Below are 17,363 nucleotides of genomic sequence, written 5' to 3'. Positions count from 1 at the left end.
TCTCTAAGCTCAGCACGTGAGCCACAGGTACCGAATGGCCATTGCAGCACTGTTTATCAGAGCCCCAACCAGGAAACCCCTAACAGCCATCGAAACAAAGTGAGTAAGTGCACTGGTCAATTCCTATCGAGATGCTGTAAGTGCGAGGCCGTAGCCACGTGCGTCCATCTCACAAACAGTGTGGAGTGAAAAAAGCAGGGCCCTGAACACTACCTGTCATGTGCTTCCATTCATATAAACTGCAAAGCAAGAAGAGTAAGTAGCATCCTGTTTAGGACGCAGACATAGGCTACGACGAAAGAAAGGGCAAAGGAAACATGACCCCAAACCCAGGGTAGTAGTGACCTTGGGGACGAGAGGAGGACAGGTTGAAGGGGGAACAGAGAGTACCAAGGTCCTGGTGACATTCTATGTCTGAACTCCTGGTGATGCTATGGATGCTTGTGTGATCGTGACCATTTAAATGCACACGAGTGCTTCAGACAGTATCTGTGCATAGGATATATTTTGTCATTGTTATGTTAATTAATAAACAGCATCCTTGTGACGATTCCAAGAGAGGACTTTTGGGAAAGGATTGCCACCGAAACCAGAACAGGTGAGCAAGCCGGCATCCTCGGTTGGATGCAACATGCCATGGCGTTCTACTAGTCAGGGGGCAGAGAACCACCGGCAGGAACTAAGCTGAGATGAAAAGACACTAATTGACAAAGGGCAACAAGCAAAGGTAGCAGGAAAGCCAAAAATACAATCACGGGGGCGCTAACATCTACATGGGGACAGGGAAGGAAAGAGGATACGACAGAAAATCACGTCACTGACAACCTTAAGGTGCTTCCTCACCACTGAGACAAAACTTGTTATAAATCTCTGAATCTTCCGTGAGGAGAGTTTTCACTAGGGAAGACAGAGAATACAAATCTACACTTAAAAAATAAACAAATGTTTCCAAGAAAGAAACCGGAGAACGTGGAGCAGGAGTAATGATCAAAAACATAATTGAAGAAAGCTTTACTGGGTAGAAAAGAACAAATGAGAAACATCAAAAGGATGCATCCTTCCCCAAATAAAATCAGACAAACTGCCACAGGCCTGGTAGTTATTGTCTTCTGTTTTATTTTAAAAAATGAATATGTCAGCTTTCAGCATTCTGTCAGAAGAACATTTTACTACGAAGGAACAAAAATAAGGTCAGCCGACAATTTCTCATCTACAGGAAGGTGTTGGAGCTGAGCATACCGATGGTGAGGGAAATAAGGAGGGTTCCAGGGGAGACGAATGGGGGACAGACCAAGCACGGGGGTCCAATTTGGCAAGAGCTGGGTGTCCTGGAGGGACGAGATGACCGGAGACAAGTGATGTGAGGCAAAGGTCCAGCCCAGGGGATGGGAAAGGACACAGGCGAGAGGAAGAGTCTGCAGAGTTCTCTGCTGGATGTTGAGGGTCAGGGAAGGAGAGGGGTGGGCAGGAGTCCAGGGCCACGGTGTGAACCTGGAATGGGTGTGGCGCCCTTCCCAGGGTTGGCACTCAGACTAGCCAGCGTGTGCTGGTCTTCAGATGGGGCTTGGACTGAGGGGTTGAGGCCACGTTGCCTGTCCAAGTAGACAGCGGGTGCAGGAGTGGATGCCAGCAGAAGAGACCTGGGCAGCCACCCACAGCCAGGACTGGGGCTCCCCTGTGGGGCTGAGAAGCTCTCTCTCCTTAGCCCTGAAATCAGGAGCCAGGTCAGAGCAATAGGGGGTGCCCACTCCGTCTCCAAACCGAGTGCTGCCTTAGAGTTGCCAAATGGCCAGATTGGCACAAGGTGTCATTTAGAAGTGACTGAGTGTGTGTTCATACCAGCTACACAGGCATTGGGGTCTGTGGGCGTCACTGAGTAAGAGGCTGCATCGTTTTGTGGCCCGAGACCAGGCGCTAAGCCCCTCGTGGCTCCCATAAGCCCATTGGGTTCCCACAGCCCCCTGGGTCCTACATACCCCCGTGGCTCCCACTCCCCCCGTGGCTCCCACTCCCCCCATGGCTGCCACTCCCCCCGTGGCTCCCACTCCCCCCATGGCTGCCACTCCCCCCGTGGCTCCCATATCCACCCCCATGGCTCCCACTCCCCCCATGGCTCCCACTCCCCCCATGGCTCCCACCTCCACCCCCATGGTTCCCATATCCATCCCCGTGGCTCCCACACCCCGTGGCTCGCGCCCCTTTGGCTGGTTTCCCAGGCTCCCTCTTCAGATTGGCATAGGCAGACATCACAGGCGGAAACGTCTGTGTTCCCGGACCACCCAGCTGGCACTGAGCTCACCACCAATTACTGCGTCCGCTTGGCTGGGTTTTTCTGCCCTGTGTAGTCAACACTCCCAGCCTTTCCCGGGGACCAGAGGTCACAGCTGAACCAATTAATTTGAACCAGTCCATTCCACGCTTAATAACTCCCGCACGGAGCTCCTCGCGTGTCAGCACTCTGTCTTCATCGGGAGGCTGATGGATTGGCGACGTTTCATTTTATTTTATTTTATATTTTGCCTGCCGTCTGTCCGCAGGGGTTGACGTGGGTAGGGAGTGCACTTTCCCCTGGGGGAATAATTAAAGCTCTTGCGTTCTGAGCCATATTTTACAAGGCTAATGGCTGGAGTGAGCCAAGTCTCTGGAGGGTGGGGAGCCCAGCCACGCCCACCTACCTGGGAAGGCTTGGAGCTCAGCATCATCACAGAGGAAAGTGGTGGATGTGGGTCCCTTCCCTCCGGAAGTCATTGTGTCTGTAAACAGGACAAGAATGGACAACGACCTCTGTGTCAGGCAGATACCAACCTCTCTGCTGATTGTCACAGGAGCCCAGTGGATGGGCAGAGGTCAGCCATGGCCACTCGGGGAGTTCATCCAAGAACTATTTTGTTAAGAATTATCCTAAGGTTTTAGTACCATATTTCCCCCAAAATAAGACTAAGTCTTATATTAATTTTTGTTCCAAAAGATGCATTGAAATCATGCTAGGGCTTATTTTCCAGTTGGCGCTTATTTTCAGGGAAACACGGTACTAAATAATACACATTAAAATACTTTAGCATTTTTAAGAACTCTTATTTCTTGAATTATTAACTGAGGGCCAGGCCCATGCCAGGTTGCCCTTCCCTCCGCCCTGCCCGTGGGAAAAAGCCAGGACTCACACGAGGGATGTGTCCTGTCCCCGCCTCGGCCACCTGGGCTCTCTGATAAGGGGACTGTCTCAAGATGCCCCCCAAAACGGCACAAGTCAAAGGGTACTTCAGAATGCTGGACATTCAAAGATGTAAAGTCTGACGCTTGATGTAAAGTACGTAATAAAGTGAAATAGCATGCATAGTACTGTCACATCCTCGTACATAAAAGCTGCTGTATTTCTCTCTGATTTCATTTAGAAAAGGATCTACCGCCATTTGGTGCCGAGTGGGATAATGTGAGAATATTGCTAGAGATAAAACTTTATATTTCTTTGTTGCTTACTTCAGCAAACAGACCTGGGCCCAGGATTTGCCCTAGTTTCTCGGCTCTATAAAACCTTTAAGATGATTAATTAATTTATTTAGAAACTTTATTTAATTTCTTTATACCAACACACATGTCCGCATATTTTTGCATAAATGTGAGCGCATGCGTTCCTTTGACCCAGTCCTTCTTTGCAGCCTCTGTGAGGCGCTCCCAGACACGCGTCCCCTCCTAACCAGGGAGGTGGCGCGTTTCGTCGTGCTAAGTGGGGATGCATGTGGCACCGTGTGCAAAGCGCCCTCAGTCATCCCGCGTCCCTTCACCTACCCTCGGAGCTGATTCTGTGAGGCATGGCAGGACCTAATTGCGTTCCACAGAATGCGGGCCCCCAAGTCCCCCACACGACTGGCAGGCTCCAGAGCTCGAGACTGCTTCCAGCCGTCCCTCAGAGAGACACGTGAGCATGTCGCTAAACTTATAGGGTCCTCTGAGCAGTCTTCACGTGTCCGCTAGGCCCCCATCTATAAATGGGGCAGCCCCAGAACCCCACTCCTAGTGGGTGGGTGGACACGGTGAGACAGGGCATGTGTGGCATGTGGGCCAGTGCCCAACGTGGGGACCCTCATAAATCTTAGCTTCTGGCTTCCACAGCTTTTCTGCCCAAGGAGAGCAGGGTCTGGGCCATTTATCTTGGTGTCCGTGACACAATGCCTCCCATTAAACTTAGGTAAGAAAGCATGACTTGGTCAGTTCGATAACTAAGTCTTGTATCTGCTGTAGCCTTTTCTTTCTTTTATGGTCTTACCTGCTCAGGTGGCTGCATTAACCCAGGGCCGTGTTGCTCTTTCCTCAGCTCACTCTGTCCCCCAGCAGGAAGAGGTGAAAAAGGGCTGGGACACGGGGCGTGTAGCAGTTACCTCCTGGCCCACACCCACCCCAGTCCGCAGTGACAGGCTCAGCTGGGATTTGACTCGAGGCGATGAGTGGTGTCTCGTCGCCTGGGCTCTGGGAGGGCCCCCAGGCATCTGAAGGCCCGCTTCTCCGGCTCCGATAAAGGGGTGCAGTGACATCAGTGGGTGCTTCCTCAGCACCCTCCCCCAGCTACATTCCCCACCCATGGCCTCAGGACCACTGCGCTCAGAGGGTGCTCGGGTCACTAGCACATAAGCCAAGGGGAATTCCTCCTTTGACAACAGGTGAATTGCCCTGAAGCCAGGACAGAGTGGGGCCGGCTACCCGGGCATTTCCCAGCTGGGCTGGGGGTCACCTCCCATAGAAAGGGCAAGGCCCAGGCCACCACCCCATACCATGATAAGCGCAGTTTCATGATAAAGGACAGAACTCAGACACAGGCAGATGGAAGGGGTGCACAGGGCCCTCCTGGAGTTGGGGTCGGGGGCGGAGGCACAGAGTTCCATACCCTCTGCTCATGGAGCCAAGGACATCAGGCTCCCAGCACATCCTGCGTTGACCAACCAGGCAGCTCCCCTGGGCCTCGCTGTCCAGACTTTCATCTGGGGTTTCATTGCACAGGCGTGACTGATTAAATGTGACAATCCATTCTCTAACCTTCGTCCTCCCCAGAGGTCAGGGAACAGCTGAGACGTCCCACCTCTGATCACCTTGTGGGTCTTTCTGGTGTGCAGCCTGTCCCTGGAAACTACCTAAGGGCTTGCAGTACGTAAAGTCAGGCATGGCCAAGGGACCCGTTGTGACTGACAAGACATTCTTATCACTCAGGAAGTCCCAAGGGTTTCTGAAGCTCTGTGCCCAGAACAGGGGACAGAGGCCAGCTGTCCCCTTCAGGCAGCACGGTTGGTAGTTGGGGCTGTGGGAAGCTGAGTGGATGTGCTGATGGGCTCCCTGGCATAGCAGTGGTCAGTGGGTGCTGCTGGCCCTCAGCGGGCCTCTCGTCCTCAAGGGCCTCCCTCAGCAGAATCCCAGGAAGGCCTCTGGAGGCTCAGAAGTCCTGGAAGCTCATTCTGCTGGATTCTCAGAGCCACAGGCAGCCCAGATCCAAGGAGGGGGAGAAATAGAGCCCGAGGGGGTGGGGCTCTGGCACAGGGTGAGGGCGTCGTGCTCACCAAAAACCCAGTGTGAGGGCTAAACCTTGCTTCCTCCAAGTGTTGACTGTGCAGCCAAAGCAAAGGGCAGCGTCTGGGAGCCCACTGGAAATGGAGAACCTCAGACCCACCAGACCTGCCCCCTCGGAGCCTGCATTCTAACCATGTCCTGGTGACGTAACAGCAAAGGGCCAGAGTGCCGGTCTCCATTTGCCCCTCCACCACAAACAGGCCTCTTCCTGGGGGGGGGGGGGAGTGAGGGATGGTGATGCCCCCCCCCCCATGGAGCAGCTGACCTGAGTCTCTGAGGCAAGGCGACCACCCCTCATGCTCTCTGCAGGCGCCTCAGATCCACTGGCTGAAACAAAACGAGTTCCTGCCAGTGGTGGGAGGGCCAGTGGTGACATTGACCAATCAGAGAGAGGTGAGGGGTGAGGCTGCCAATGAGAGAGGGAGAAGAGGCATTTGCCCAGAGTCACCCTCCAGCCTGCAGCCAGCTGCCCACTGCTGGGGAAGGTTTCCCAGAGAGCTGGGTACCTTCAGGCCTTATCTGGGAGCCCTGTGGGGACCCCCACCTAGGCCACAGCACCTGGGCTGCCACCAGCTCTCTTCCCGAGTGCCCGGGGCAGGGCCTGCAGTGCGGTCAGGGCTCAGTAGCTTTCAGGGTGCAGGCTGAGCCCTGGCCCCACCCTGATGTCCCCTGAGCTTTCTGGGAGGGGAGCAGTGGCCATTCTCCCTCCAGGGAAGATTCTGGGCCCCCTTTCACCAAACCACCAAATGTGAAAGAGAAACTTGTGCTGGCTCTAGAGCAATCCATTACCTGTGCCACAGGCAGCCATGTCTGTAACATTTAGATCCTTTCTTTGGACGCTCATGGCCTCCACAGTTCAATAAACACAGAGCAAAGGTTATTTTAAACCCTGCAGTTAAATCAACCTGGTGATGTGTTGGTCTGATTGACTCCGGTTACGGAGTTACCTCTGAAATGTTGTTTTCGTTCTTGAACTGTGGACTGTGTGTAGCTGTCCGTGGTCCTGAAGTTTCTCTGGGGCCTGCAAATCCTTCCTGACCTGAGCGGATAGGGTAGGTGGCCCCGGGGAGAGCCGTGGTCTCCTCTGTGAAATGGCTCTTGGATGACACATGGCTCATCCTCCCAGATGAAGCCCCAGAGCCCTCCCCATCCCCGCCCTGTTTCTGGAGCTTCCAGGCTCCAAGCCTGCCACTTTTCAGGATATCCCACATGTCAGATTTTTCTCCCTCGAGGCTGCTTTTCAGCAGGCCGTGGCCTCAGCATCATGATGAAAACTGCCTGGCTTTTCAGGGCTCATCGAAGATGTCAGGGACACAGAAGTTAGAGCTTCTGTGTGTGTGTCACCTGTGGGGGCCTCTAATTAGAGCTCGGTTGACAGCCCCACCAGTTTGGGAGCTGAGGAGGCTGGGATGGGGGAAGGGAGAAGCCTGCCATGGTTCCCCTGATTTCAGGCCCAAACGCTGCCTGGAGCTCAGGGGCTCGGTGACTGTTGCTAAAAGGTCTCGTCTTCATAGAGAAAGGCAGGTGGGCGAGCCGCGAGCAGCGTGTGAAGGCTCAGTGGGTTCCAGCAGCAGCCTTCCCTCTCGGAGCACCTACCAGCCCATGTGCCTCCGGGAGCTCCTCTCAGTGTCCAGACCTGGTGCCAAGCCCCAGGGTCCCTGGTAGGGGCTCAGCTGGTATCTGATGAGGACGGCTGAGGGGGTGAGGGAAAGCGGTCGTCAAGGGTGGCGTGCAAGCAGAGAGCCTGAGTCACTCAGCTCAGCCACTGAACCTCGGGTGACCCAGCCAAGCCATCTGCCTCTCTGTGCCTTGATGTGCCAGCTCTCAAGTGGCGTCCAGATGCCGGTGTCACAGGATTCCCATGGGAGTGAGGGACTGGTAGGGGGAAGCATACAGCCAGACCTGGCCATGCGGGCCAGGCGTGACGGCTAAGAGGGCACCAAAAAGGTGGGAGACCCATGCTCCATAAGCAGCATCTGCCCCAGGGGCATCACTTTCTCTCTGACTCCCTGGCTCAGGAACGACCCTCCTCTTCTGCATCCTGTCACCTGCCCTCTCCGACCCCAGAGACTCTCACACTCGGCCTTAATGACAGTTGGGGCATCCTCTGCACTGCACCTTCTAGAAGCCTGCAGCACCCTCCCCCAGAGGTGACTACCAAAGTGTCTCCAGACACTGCCCAATGTCCCCGGGGGGCACAGTCGTGCCTTTGGTAGCCCCATCTTGCCATGGTAGTGACCGTGTTGGTGGGTGATCTCTGTGTCCCTGGGCACGTCTGAGCTGGCAGTCAGGCTTGCTGCGCTCCCCTGCTGACGACAGTATACAGTGATGACAAGCACATGGCCCCACGAAAATGTGTCCTGGGCCCTTCACACATGTGAATTCATGCAGCCCTCCCGGCAGGCCTGTCATCACCTTACAGGAGCTGAAGCACAGTGACTTGAGTGCGTCAGAATTTTAACCATGCCACCCGGCAGGCCTCACCCTTAGGCCTCTCGTGGGAGGGCCCCGGGAGACTGTACTGCAGGGATCAGAAACTCACTCTGAGAGCCACCGACAGGGAAAGGCAGGAGCGCATGATAACGCCATTATAATGGGGTGCCCCACCCCACCCCCTCCTCCTGAAAGTTTTTTCACTCCATAGATGCTCCAAATCGTACACGCTTTAAATAGAAATTCCTAAGAGCGCTGTATTTCCGTGTAGTTCCACATTCCTCATGGTGGTCGTAAAGGGGAGGAAGAATCTCCTGCAGCCAATTGTAGGTTGTGCAGAAGCGGGACTTCAGTCTCGGCTCCTGAAACCAGCTTACGATGGGTAAGGAACTCTACAGGCCCGAGTCCATGGCCAGACTGTGCCAGGGCCGGTGTCACTTTGCACTGATGTTTCTGTGCTGTTTTTCAGCTGGTAATTCCTTAAAAATGGAGACAATAGCCATTTAATATCATTTGCTCAAATGAACAGTTCCCTGAGCAAATAACAATAATAAAACAAGTCCCCAAGAAGCCAATTAGATGCCGCTGCTTGCACCAAGCCGAGGCCTTTTTAATAGACACCCTTTTACAAGCGCAGCTGTGTCACCCAGATGAAGGTTCAGCCCCCTTTGCCGCAGATACGTAAACAAATGCAGGCGTTTGCATATGGAACAGCCCCCTTCCATCAACCAGCTTACAGACCCCGATGGGAACGCTTCAGACAAAGCGACAATTGGTGGGTGAGCCTTTTCTAAAGACAAGGAGGGGTGGTGGAGGGGGATGGAAAAGCCAAGAGACCTTCTGGGGTCGAAAAACAGAAATGTGATCGAGCCCCGAGGGAGAGCTCAGCTTCCTACAAGGAGGCGAACGCCATCCCCCAACTTCTCTGCAAGGACGGCAGAGGTCAAGTCCTGGGCTGCCTTCCTGCAGACACACCAGCCACCTTCTCAACTGGGGGGCACACTGTCCCCTTTTAAGGTCTCGGTCTTGCTAACAGCCTGCTCTCTGGAAAGTGCCTGTATGCAGGGTTTGCATGTACATCCAGGAGCCCATTGAGACCTAAGTCAAGGTCATAGGCATTCTGGTGGGGGCTCCCAGGGGGGCCACTTGCCCCCAGCCCGCCCTGGGCCTGCGTGCCCACCTCTGTCATTCACGTGACCCATGAGTCCTCCCGGGCGTCCCACACCGTCCAGCTTCTAGACCAGTGAGGAAGGACTGCTGTTGCCCCTGGGGACACTGGGTCCTCCCACCCTCTGCCACTCTCCTCGCCCTGGACCCATCTATCCGCGCCCCTGGGGCCTCCACACCCCACTCGGGCTCCCCAAATGCCCATGTCGCCCCACACGGGCCTGTCTCAGTCGTCCTCGTCTGTCCTTCCTGCTCATCCATTGGCTTCTCTAAGACAAGGGTCATTTGCAGTCTTAAGAACCCCAAGAATACAGACCCATGTACAGAAAAAGCCCCAATCCCCTTCCCCTCCTGACCTGGTCAGGTCACCAGTGGTGATAAAATGGCACAGATCTTGCCGTATTTCCTCCAATCTCATACACATATAGGGAAATGTGTATATAGGTATATATATATATAATTTTGCTGTTATTGTTTTTAACTGAAATGAAATTATACTGCCTCTGGTCCCCCAGACTCTTCCCTCCCACAATAATCTGCTGTGGCCTTTGGTGCCGGCCAACCCCACAGTGCCACATGCATTTTCACAGCTGAATGTCAGCTCCAAGCTTCAATCCCCACACACCTTGCCAGCTCTGCACTCCTGGAGGGAGGGGCCTCACCCAGCACAGACACCAGACAGTGTGCACGCACAGGCACACAGGTAAACACAAGTGCACACACACATACACATGTGTGCACACACACATATGTGCACAGACACATGCATACATGTGCACACATGGACGTGTGCGTGCAGAGACATGCACACACGTACAAACATGCACGTGTGTGTACACACAGGCATTCATGTGCACATGTGTGCATATGCTCACAGTACACACATCTACACACATGCTCACGTGCACACACTGTGCATTCTGGGGGCAGATGAATGGAGAATCACCTTGGGGCACTGAGCCCCTGTCCAGTCTTATTTGTGCTGCAGCCACATGGCGAGTGTCCTCTGCCCAGCTGAGAGCTCAGAGCTGGCAAGCCTGCGAGGTGAAGGGCGAAGTGACCTGGGCCTCATCTCCTTCCAAATGGTCTAAGCTATAAATAGAGCTGGGTGTTTTTTCTAGACATAATTCAGAATCAGTTTTTCAAGTTCCAAAAATTCCTATTGAGAGTTTGATCTGATAACATATTGAATTTGTAAATTAATTTAGGAACAGCTGAGCGCATTATAATGTTGGGTTATCCTAGTCACGAGTTTGGTTGTATTAGTTAGCAGTCGCTATATTGTACGTAACAAGCAGCCCCAAAGCCCGGGACTTACAACAGCATTTAGTGTGTCTCTGGTGAGGGCTGCCTGTGGCTCTGCTGGGCTCAGCCTGCCTTGGTGGCCCTGGTGTGGCTGCAGGATGGGTCACACCTATTTCCTGAGTCTCCCCATTCTCTTTGAACCAACGGGCCGGCCCAGGCAGGTTCTATGCACGGCTGATCGGAGAGGATGGAGGAGGCAAGAAGACACATGGCTGGCTCTAAAGGCTTCGGCTCAGAAGGGCACACCAGAGCTCTGCTCGCATTCCACCACCATGCCAGCCAAACAGCCAAGCCCAGTGTGTGTCGGAGTGAGGAGGAGGCTGGGCTATATGCCACCTCAGACCCTCAGCAGAGGGCAGAATGTCTAATGCCATTACAGAGAGTCAAGACTTGAAATCAGCATCCATCTCCCACAAAGGTTAATCTCCTTATTTATTCAAGATTTGTTTTCATCTTATTTGTAAGAGTTGCAAGGGCTTCTCCGGGAGGCGATTAACATTCGTCAGGCTGACTCTTGCCTTCTGCAGCAGCTGCAGCCCCGGCCCGGCCATCTCACACAGGCCTCTGAGTGGGAAAACCGCTCCCCAGCTCCAAGCTGCTCCTGGAAACCACTTCGCCCACACAGGGAAAATGAAGCCAGGGCCTCTGCATCTCTCCATCAGCTCTGAGAGCTATTTTTAGGAACACAATATGAACAGATTAGAGTGGTTTGGAACCACGGGAAGCTCTGCGTCCTGGAGTCAGGCCACTTCAATTCCAGGTTCCACTCTGTGATTGATTGGCTGTGTGTCCCGGCACGTCCTGCTGTGACCTCTGGGCCCCCAGCTCTCCCGTGTGTAAAATGAGGGGATTGGGCCTGACTGATTCCCAAAGGCGCTTCCCAAATCTATGACATTTTATGAATCTGTAATTTATGATATATCTGAAGAAGAGCTCCAGGGCGGAAAGGGAGAGAAACCTGCTGTGCGAGGAGGGGTGGGGGTGCCTGGTGTGCGGTCATAAATTCAGGGAGGGGTGTGTGTGTATGTGTTTGGGGGAGGCGGGGGGCAGGAATACTTGCTGCGCCCAAGTTTTGTAAGAAGTAATGGGGCGGAAAGAGCAGAGAGCTTGTGAGTCCAGAAATGCCAGAATCAGGAACCCGCGGCTGGAAGACGGAGGGAAACAGACTTCCAGTCAATCCCAGAAGGCCATTTGTGCCCAATCCCAGCTTTCCAGGAGTGAAATCGGTTCCCTTAACACGTCACGGAGGAGAGCTCACCGACTCTGAGCATCTCTGGTCGTGTGATAACACACATCTTCTGGGCATTTCTTCTTTTATCTCCGAGAGCAGAAGAAACCCTGCCTCCTTCTCGTTCCTGTTCTCCCCTCAGTGCATCCTCCGATCTGTGCCCGAGAGGCCGTTGGCCGAGTCAGCCTGAGTCCTGCGTTCCAGACGGCGGATCATCAGATTCCCCGGCTCGATTTGCCTGGAGGTGGCTCCTGGCCCCTGTGCTGCGGGGAGAAGCCTGAGGGGTCAGGTGGGAAGTGGGGCGGGAGGGAAAAGGAGAGGTGACCGAGGCGAAAAGCTTTTCATAGTTCAAGTGCCGGCTCAGCGCTGGGACCTGGGCTTTTCCTTGGCAGGGGACTCACAGGCAGGCAAGGACTCCGTGGCTGGCACACCTGGAAGACAGTGACTGGTGTGCGTTCCACGTGATCAGAAGGCGGAAACGAGGGGGAGACGGAAGAAAGAAACCCTCTCCCCGAAAGGCCTGCAGGTAGTGTCGTTAGCCTCCCGGCCCATGGTGGTCCCCATGTCCTGGCCTCCATCACAGTTCCACCTGCCCAACTCGAGTGTCTGCCAGGAGCTGGGGGGTGGGGCTGGGGGCCTCTCTGGTCTCAGCCCCTGAGCTGGAGGTGACACTGAGAGGACGCCTGGCTGGTGCCCTGTGGTTCACAGTTGCTTTCCTCAGCTCTCCTTTGCTCCCTTCCCCTCCCGGCCCTGAGCAGCTGTGGGGAGAGCGGCCTTCTAAGGGGTAATGGGAGCTGGGTGGAGGCAGGGAAAGACAGGCATGGCTGACACCACCGCTGGGCCTCTCTCTGCCAGCACACATGCTGGACCGCTGCCGCCTGCCACCGTCTGTGTTTCTTGACCTGCCCAGAGTTCTGGCCACATGCAGAGCTGCCCAGATGTGCTGGGAAACAGTCGTCCCAGGAGCAGCCCACAACTGATGCCTGGAGGCAGCTGGCATACAAATGACGACGTTGTTCTAGGCAACCGCCGGCTCACGGATCCCACACTCTCCCTGCCTCTGCGCCCCACCTCCTGCAGCGCCCCTTCCTGCAAAGCTCTTCCCACGCTTCTCCGCCAGGCCCAGTGGTCAGCATCCTCAGAGAATCTTCCCTGTTTCCATGGGAGCCACATCCCACCCCCTCAGAAGGACTCAGGGGCCTGCATCCGTCACCTCCTTTGTATCTCCACATCGCAGCACAGACAGATGTCCGTGGCGTGTCGCTGTCATGAGCACACACACACACACGCCACAGGACTGCACTGAGCACCTCCTCCACACCAGGCCCTCCCCCCAAAGATGAACTGGACCCTGTTCCTGACCTCAGAACACACAGTCATATGTAAGTAGCACTCCATGGGGTTCGCGGCGGAGAGCAGGGCTTCCCGTGAGCCTGGAAGCACATGGCTTAGGAGAGAGAAGGGAAGGAAAATGGCACCAACCGGGCACCTTCCCTGTGTTTTCTCACTATCTATCTCCTGAAATCATCGTCACTAATATTTGAACTGGGGACTGCTATTCTCCTTTGCACAATTATAAACTGGGTCCTAGAGAAGTTGGGTAACTTTGCAGAGCCCCTCAGGTTAGAGCTGGAGTGCAAACTCAGGTCTGTCTGACTTTCAAACTAGCACCTGCTGGCCATGGATGATTCTAGAAGGACAGAGCCATCGTGTGACATGAAGGCCACTTGGTATTTTATGCTTGTTCACTCGCCTTTGAAGGTAACTCTGATGTGAGAATTTGCTTCTCCTCAAAACCACCTCTTGGAACTTCCGGTGCTGGTAACATCGGTTTAGAGAGACCAATGGTGCTTATACACAAGGGACTTTCTTATCTTCTTTGGAAAAACAAACGCAAGTGAAACAGCCCACATGGCCAATGTTGGGGGTCATGACAGAACTCGAATAACATTTATTTAAGAAACTCACACATGTATGTGTTGTCCCCACTGCAAAACACTGCCAAATATTTCCTCATTTTCTCTGGATTGTCCATGCAGCCTGGATAAATACAACCCCAGAAGAGTGTTGCTGAAATTATCCAAGAAATTGCTTTTATAAGAATGTAAACTATAATCTATACAAACTCTCAAAGAAGCGTCCCACTGGGAGTTCTGAATTCAAAAGGAAATGATCTTAAATGGAAGCATGGTAACTGAGCAAGGGAAATAAAAAGCAGTAGAAACAATAGATAAGTAGGTAATAATAATGAAAACTGTTCAGCTTAGTACATCTGCAAAATAAAAATACACAAGAACTTCACAACTTTCCCAAATGGCAGAGTAGCTTATATTAGGTTAACCCGTTTATTAGGTCAATAACAATTACAAATCTTGGAGAAAATATATAAAAACACCTGTTTTATTTAAATAAATAAATAAATAAAGCGAATCCACAAAAAGCAGTTGCATTTCTACACACACAAAAAAAAAAACCAAAAAACAAAAAAACAAATGATCTGAAAACAAACAATTCCATTTATAATAACACCAAAAAAGAATAAAATACTTAGGAATTCCCTAATCCAAGGAGCAGGAAGACCGTTGCAATGAGAGCTACGAAACATGGCTGAAAGAAATTAAAAAGACGTAAATAAATGGAGACACATCCGTGTTTGTGCCCTGGAAGGCGTAATATTGTTACGATGGCAGCGTTACCTAAAGTGATCCACGGATTCAGTGCAACCTTATCAAAATCCCAATGATTTTTTCTTTTGCAGACATAGAAAAACCATCCTATAATTCATGTGGAATCTCAAAAAACCCCAAATAGCCAGAACAATCTTGAAAAAGAAGAACAAAACTGGAGGACACACACTTCCTGATTTTGAAACTACTACAAAGCTATAGTCATCCAAACATGGTGGTGCAGACATAAGGACAGACACACAAACCACAGGACTAGATCAATAACAACTATGAATTCTGGAGGAAAAATGCATCTGGATGAGACGCAACCCCTGGAATAAGGGCCTTAATTTGGGCAAGTTCTTGTGGTTTTGTCCTGAGGGAAACCCCAGTCCCCAGGACACAAGCAGACTAGAGCTCAAGAAGAAACCAATAGTGTTACTAGGCTGGGGGGTCAGACATCAAAGGGTAGGAATACCAGGGAGGCTGGACATTGAAGGAGAAAGTCCTGGACTGGAGGGGGTCCCAGGAGACACACCCATGTCGCATACAGACTCCCATCAAGTCCCTGGTCTGCTCCCAGACTTCCTGGCACAGGGCAAGTCTCTAAGAAGCTTCTGTTGGGCAGAAAGCACTGAGCAGAGAGCTTGGCAGCACCCAGTGCTGGAGAAGCAGAGAGTGGAGCTCACTGTCACCAAGTCAGAGGGCCTCGATGGGCCTGGGCATTCGCCGGAAACCCCAGCAGGGGCTTGGGACTAAGGGCCACGTCTCCAGACGGAGATCTACACCCTAAGATAAAAGGAAATTGAATCGATTTCCCTAATGTAACCTACGGGACGGCAGGACCGAGACAATATACCAGTGATTTAATTACCTTCCAGCACAAGTGTAACAGTCTTAGGAAAAACAATAGAATCTAGAGTTTGCAACTCATCGTCCACAATGTCCATTATAAAAACAAAAATCACCATGTGTACCCTGTATTATAAACTCCAAAGTTGCTAAGAGACTGGACGTTAATGGCTGCCACCACAAAAAGAGATGATAATTATGTGATGTGAGAAGCATCAGCTCACATACTGCAACATATAGGACCACGTTCTAGCAAATCAACACAATGTCCATCTTAAAGTTATACAGTGTTATGTGCCAATTCTATTTCAATTAAAAAACAAAAATGGTCAGATGTGGGAGGAAGTGGGAACCTGTCACATGAGGTCCAGAGGGAAAAGGTGGTCAACAGAAGTAGATCCAGACATGGTCTATGTGTTGAAATTATAAGAAAATACCTATGATAAAATACCTATGATAACTATTAAAATATCTGTAGGTAAAAATGTATGTAATCAGTGCAGAGGTAGGGAATTTTTAGGACAGTTACCAAAACTCTAAACGCAAATGGACACTTTCATTTGACCCTACAATAGAAAAGATGATTAAACAGGGTATTAGAGTTTGAATAAACTAAAGCATGGAGAAAAAATTAAAATAAACTGAACTTCATTCACCTGTGGAGCAATATTAAGTGATCTAAGATGTATAACTGAGAATGGGAAAGAAAAATATTCAAATATTATTATTATTATTATCTGAAATTTTCTGAGATTAATACACCAATATTATCAAGCCAAGAAATTCAGTAAAACCAAGCAAGATAAATACAAAAGAAAAAGCACAATTAGGCACATGGTAGTCAAACTGTTAAACTTCATAGTTAAAGAGAAAATCTTAGAGGCATCGGGGGCGGGAGGGAAGAGACATTACAAACAGAGGCAAAGATAAAAAGAACAGCTAATTTGTCACCAGGAACACTGAGGCCAGAAGATAGTGGAATGCCATCTTTCCGTGTCAACCAAAAATTCCATAAGCAGCAAAAATGCTTTCAAAGTTGAGGGTTAAATAAAGATACTTTCATATAAATGAAAACAGAGAATTCATCACCAGTACCCATTCCCGCACTGGGACAAACAAAAAAGAAAAGTTCCCCCAGCTAAAGGGATAGTACTGGGAATGTAAGGATGTGAGTCCATAAAATGATTTTTTCCTTAAATTCTTGAAAAGTCCGTTGACAAAAAAATAAGCATAAGAGACGGCAGAATTAGAATATCACCCTTTGCAATTCCAAATGAATGGGTAGATACAGGCATTAAACATCTGTGGCTGTTGCCATGACAAAAGGAGATACTATCAGAAATTATGTGCCTCCTGCTGCCTGGCCAAACACCAACCTGCATCTGCAGTGGGAGGATTAAGCCTGAGTCTGACCCAGCCTGTGGACCCGGCAGCCAATAAGCAGGGAGCACAAAGCACAGAGGAAAATACCGGTGCTATCAGCAAAGTCCAGATTCTAGGGAGGCCTGGAAGTCAAAGGCACCAGGCTTCCCCACGGATAATGGGTAGGGAACGGAAAGAAATAGGAGGCACTTGTAGGATAAAAGATACTTAAGGGATGTGTCCGTTTTAAAAATTGGGCAAGACTGAGCTGTAAAGTCCAGGGATTCATCTTTGAATGACAACTTTTTTAAAAGATGTAATTACTATGAAAATCAGGACAGCGTTTACGTGTAGGGGTCCAGGGGTGTGGGCGGTGGAGAAGAATTGGTTGAGCTCCCTCCCGTGCACGGGGGTCCCAGGGAGGGGACAGCGTTCCGTTTCTTGAACTGGTGGTGGTCACCAGGGTGTTTGCCTAGAATACATTGCACTCTATATATTTCTTTTGTGTGATTTTCTGTCTCTGTGTTTTATTTTACAATAAGAATATTTTTTTAAAAGTAAATCGACACGTTAAAGCAAAATTGCTAACAATTTAGTGTAGAGTTTAACACGTATGTAGAAGTAAATTGACCATGCCTGCCTGCAGGGAAAACAAAACAAAACAAAACCCGAACTACTCGAGGCTGTGGAAAGACTGGCCTTGAAGGATAGCGAGGAGGATTCCCAGGGCTCACATAGGTCAGGGAAGGGGGGCATATTTCTTGTTCCGACAGTCAGACTGCAGCACCTCATGATTT

This window comes from Rhinolophus sinicus, chromosome 6 (assembly GCF_057876585.1).
Source record: "Rhinolophus sinicus isolate RSI-liver-muscle chromosome 6, RSI-T2T, whole genome shotgun sequence".
NCBI classification, from domain to species: Eukaryota; Metazoa; Chordata; class Mammalia; order Chiroptera; family Rhinolophidae; genus Rhinolophus; species Rhinolophus sinicus.
Note: the sequence above shows the minus strand (reverse complement) of the source record.